The following is a 6,000-nucleotide window of genomic DNA, read 5'->3' on the forward strand; positions in this document are numbered from 1 at the left end:
GTAAAGTCCTTAAACGCTATTCTTCTTTGTCTCGAAATGACTTGGTGCATAATAAACGGTTGACACGTGAGTTGCATAAAGAAGCAGTATACGAAACAAAGCGAATAAAATTGACATCAACTGTATATAGAAAAAATGATTTCGCTGAAGTATCTAAAAATTTAGTTAGACACAGATTTGAAAAAAATTTTATTAGATAAGCAAAATAACTATATAAGAACGTCAAAATTGATTATGCATTATATATGTAGAACGTTTAAGCAGCAATCTGAAAAAAAATTTTAACGTTCTAGCTATCAGTTTGAGTATCTCACATAATTATTTTGATATGATCAATTACTTTTAGATTTATTTAACTAAATTTTTAGATATTTCAACAAAACTGTTCTTTCCGTACATGCATTGGATTTCAAATTCTCTCGCGTAAAATTACAAATACATCTCAATTATTTATATAGTTCTGATTTCTCTAACTGGTTGAATTTTTCACAAGAAATTATCTGCAGATTTAAGATTCTCATCATTTATTCATCAATATTCTTATAAAAATGCTTATTAGCATCAGAAGTTACTAAATTTGTCAATTTAATAAACAGTATTACTTTCCTGGTTCTGATGATAAGCGTTTAAAAACCAAAGAAGATTTCGGCGCGCGGTTTGTAGAATCAAATACGTATTATAAATGCATAGAAATATTTAATCACCAAGATCTGTTTTGATCAAACATAGAATTTTTTTTATTTAATTAGATTTATTCTCATCGATCCAAATTTGTATCATAATTGTTTTTCTGAATGGTAAGTCTCGATTCATTAGATTCCGCACCATCGCAACACAGCGGCTGACAGAATAGCGCGTAATCTAGGCATATTAGCACCAAATACGATCGTGTCCTTCGCGCAAATGACGGAAAAATGAAATGAAACAAATTCTCGGCGTATGACAAATTCGACTAGCGATTCGAAGAAAGCGCCATGTGTTGGCGCATTCAATCACCGCCGAAGGGAATCGATAGCGCCGCTGGCCGTGGAGTTGCGAATTACGGTAAATAACGGAAGGCTGTTTGTGCAAGGTGAACCACCTTCCTTCTCACCTACGGAACAGATCGGCCGACGTACCTTTCCAAACAGAATTTCTCTCTCGCGATTCTCTTTCAGAAAGTTTACGGCGTCGGAAAAGAAATAATTCCCGGTGGATTATTCCGCGTTCAATGTATACACGGTGTTCCATAATCTTCCAACGATAATTAAAATTTCATTAATATTGAGATATCTGACGAATGATTTAAAGAAATATATTACAGGTAATAACCAATATTTTTTTTAAAGGGGACTGAAAGTTATTTTAAAAATCTGTTGTCAAAAGATAAAACAGCTACATGTTTCGAACACCGCGTAGACGCAATTCTTCATAATACCGTCTTCTTAATTAACTCCCTCGCGAATGCGACTAGTGATATTAGCTCCAGGCTAGCAATTATCGGTGCGACGTGTCACGAGAGTTAATCTCCGCATAAAGTTTTCTATTTAATAGGACGCTGATGAGAGAATAAATTCCGCTGTCGGCTGGGATAAGATTTTACGCGGAAGCGATTAATAATTTATTCCATCGCGTTCTCGTTGAACTGTTCCCATAATGCACACTTTCTGCATACATTAAGACCGCGGTCATCGATATACATTATCAATGACGCATTCGAGTAGACTATTTTAGGAAAGATTTTTTTATTGAAACCTTTTTCAGTGACCTACATCTTGGGTATACATAAAAGTGTACTATTTGCAATAATATTTTTTCCTTCTTATTTATTTCTTGATAAAATTATTATTTAATTAATTTTTTTTCTAAAATTATTCTTGAAAACAAATTTTTATTTGTTTGAATTATCGATGGTTCATCCTCTTGCGATAAAAAAATTTTCTCTTTCCAAAACTTTAGATTTCTGCATTACGAAAGAGAGTGGGAGAGAAAGAGGAAACTTTATATAATATACTAATTCTCTCTTTTTTCTCTGACAAAAAATATATTACATATATTTTACATATTAATGTTTAACAGTTTAATAGCTTTTTCGTCGATCGAGAAGCGAGGCGGAAGATTGCCGTCACAAGGTGAACCGCTTTCATTCCCATACAATGATTTTGCCATTAAGTTGCCTATTCGAACGAGAAATAATTTAACTATATTTGTACAGTCTTCCTTATATTCTATAAAACTTAATTAAAATTATTATTATAATTTCATATATGAAACAATTAATACAGGCTTTTTAAAAATAACAACAATAATCTTAATTAAGTTTCAGTAGTGCATTTGGCTAAAATATTTATAAATTTAATTAAATCTAGATCTAAAAATAATTTTATTGGATTTCTCAAAATAATTATATAGGACGCTCAAGCTAATTATCAGAATGTCAAAATTTTTTACAGCATTGTTCATCATGCTTGAATTTTCTACGTAATTTTTTAATACTGATCTCTCATCCGCGCTACTTGTCCTCTGCCTTCAGTTTTCTACATTTCATTTAGATATAACTCATTTATATATTATTTTGTATTTTAATTGAATGCACATGCATACATTGTAATTAAATGTTTTTTAACTTATATATAATAATTCATAGATACCCCATAATTTCAATAAAATTAAGTGTCTTAAGTTAATTTGAAAGGACGGTTAACTCTTTAATTAACTGCCTCATTTATTGCGTATATAACTGGATATCTCCAATATTATTATTATCATTGTAATAATATTATTATTATTATCGAATACTATTCGCTGTGAAGCGCTATATTCAATAAAGTTATTATTATTATTATTATGAATTATTTTGATGGTTTAATAAAATTATTTTCAAATCTGTATTTAATTAAATTTTTAGGGATTTCGCAAAATCGATCTTTTCGTGTAGGTGTTATCGGATTCGTATCTCAAATATCAAACGCTTGTTTATTACTATATTTATGTATATATCGTATGTCTAATTAGAAGCACGGGAAGAACTGCTGTTCAATTTCATAAGGATTTATTGGAAAATTTTTTCGTTATTATCGATAGTTTTGACACTTTGCGTATAGATGACCTGATTACTTCGCCTTCGCCTTTTTTCCTCGTCGGAAAGCGTCGGTGTTTTCGATGGGAAAGCTGGATAAGGCGAGCCGTACAGCAGCGCATAACGGCGAGGAGAGAAGCATTTCGAAATACGAGATGCGCATAATTATGCGCGCCTACTTAGGTGCATCGGGAATGCAGCGATGTCTCCCCCGTTTTTCTGTCACGCCCTTGTGGCCGCTGTGGCCACGTCGTCTCTACCTTTCGATCGGCGTTTATGGTGCTTTTTTTATTTCTCAGAGAAACAAACCGACGGCATCCGCCGTCCTCGTCGCGCTACCACCGTCGTTAAAGCGAACAAAGCGGAATTCTCCGTCGACAGGAAAACTTCTCAGGAGAAATCGCGCTGCGCCGCGTCGCACAGACTTCGCGTTTTCGCCTTCGACTTCGACCATTATGTATTACGTGTAATCGCATGCTTGCACGCGGTTGTGCCTAGCTGCAAAATAGATTTCGCACGTAGCGAGTCGCGGTGCGAACATTCCGCGACCTTATTTCGTAACAATTACATCATTATACGTTTTGCAATGTGTATCGAATGAGAGAACGTCAAATGGTTCTGTCAGAAAGCTAGCATTTTCATCGATTTATTGATAGATTTTTGTTCAATATTTACAGCAGCAGCAACACAGAAAATTACGATTTTTTGTTTACACGTTATTTTTATATGATATTGATGCGTGCTTCGATATTTTAGATTTTTCAAATTATATAAGAAGATTAATTTTATATTACGTCGTTTGTATTGGAAGATTTAATTTTATAAATAAACGTAATAATACGAGAGAGCGCGTGTTCGTGCTCAACGTGAACTGAATTTTTTCACACGATGTATAAAAATGTAGTGAAAAAGAAACTCGGATCGTTTTGCACGTAACTGATATGCAAGAATAAATCAGGTCAAATCGACGATCGTAGATCGAAGCACGATTTGATCGATTGATTTCCAATCACGTAGCGGAAGAGGGTTCTGTATGATTGACGCATACCAGGGACGACGTGATTTTTACCTTGACCGTGAACAGGTCATTGTCCACTGTTATTCCGGCATCGTGAGATGATCGACTTTTCGAATATGTTGAACTAATTTCGAAATTATCACGTTTGTTTAAATACATTAATTTATACAGTGTTTTTACTTCAATTGTATACAGTAGAAAACATTTTATATTTGCGTTAGAAACAGTCCACTCGAGTCCTTGTTAAAATTTTGTGTTGAATTTTTAATATATCCACGTATTAATTCAACTTAACGTAATTGTGTTATTTAGTAGTACATTTTGTATTAAATTAATATAATATTTCTGAGTTTTATAATGATACAATTTATGAATATGAGAACAAATAATATACAAGTAACGCTTTTTGAAACGTAAATTCTAAAATAATGGAATAAAATGTGTTATATATTTATTGTGCAATGTTAATTTAATATATATACCATATATAAATGTTAATTTTAATAAAAAAATATAATTGTTTCCAAATCGTATTGGTGTTACATTTATGTGAATGCGAAATTTGAATATACTGTTTGGAACACATGTGAAATGTGTTAAATTTAATACATATTTCCAGCTATGTATAAACATATAATATGTACATCACATATAACAAAATAACCAAAAAATGTAATTAAAAGAAGTATGTGTAAATTTATGATGAAATAAATTAAAATCGTGTCCTAAACGCGTGAAACTTTCGCTTCCAATATACTCTAATTTATACGAAACAGTGTTAATTTGAGTAATTTGAACACTATTCAACAGGTTTTAAGATTATAAATTAGAGGGATATTCGAAGACCAGAATTTCTAGCGAGATCATTACGACATTACCGGATTAAGTTTCATGGATTGCCAATCTGTTTTGAAAATTCCGAACAATTATTTGAAATGTCATATTACTACGAAAATTTAGTAAAATAACTGATACTTTTATGGTCTACTTATATAAGATTTACTATTTTTTTTTAATTTTTTGTTAAATTTAAGATTAAAAATTAATTTTCAGATTTAAAAGAAGAAACATTTTCAAACTTTAAAGGACACAAAACATTTTTGAATATTTTCATGGATAAAGATTTTAAGGAAACATAGTTTTTAGGAGATATGTTGGAGATAGATATGTAAATAACATTCGGAAATGAATTTTTCAATTGCATGCAGAAATAGAATTATTAAACGGACAATCAGAAGATTAGAAAATTGGAAGTAATAACAGGTAACTAAGAACGACGATAGAGAGAAAGAGAGAGAGAGAGAATCTCGCGGAAAAACGCGAGAGATATTTAACGATAGAAATCTTGTTCTTTTACTTATTACTAGAAAATATGAAAAAGACTTCCGGAATTAATGTGACATGTTTGAAAATTCAATCATTAAGAATTTCATGCATCTCAATTTAGAAAGGTAAATATGAAGATAAATTCGTCATAAATTGCGTTTCAAAGGATAGATTAATGCATAATATATTTATAAGATGAAAATATGTCATTATTAATTGGCGTATGGCGAGGCACTGTCAGATGCTATATAATTCATCGAATCTATTAATAATTATAATTAATATTTATGAGGTATTTTCAAGTTTAAAAAGAAATTCTCGCAATTCGTAGTCCTTTAAAGCTACCTCAATTTGTAGTTCTCTATTAACACATATTTTCTCTCTCTCTCTCTTTCTCTCTCTCTTTTTCTCTCATCACGGTTAATTCCTACTTATCTTGTAAGATATTGAATCGTAATCACTAGAATATACATTTCATCAGTTGCAATCTTGTAACTTACACGCGCAATCTATGCTTATCACATCTTCAGAGGTGATTACTACATTTCTAATGCAATAATCTTTACGCAAAAACCAATGTAAAAAGAGCCGTTCTACA

This window comes from Cyphomyrmex costatus, unplaced genomic scaffold (genome assembly GCF_001594065.2).
Source record: "Cyphomyrmex costatus isolate MS0001 unplaced genomic scaffold, Ccosl1.0 scaffold120, whole genome shotgun sequence".
Lineage (NCBI taxonomy): Eukaryota > Metazoa > Arthropoda > Insecta > Hymenoptera > Formicidae > Cyphomyrmex > Cyphomyrmex costatus.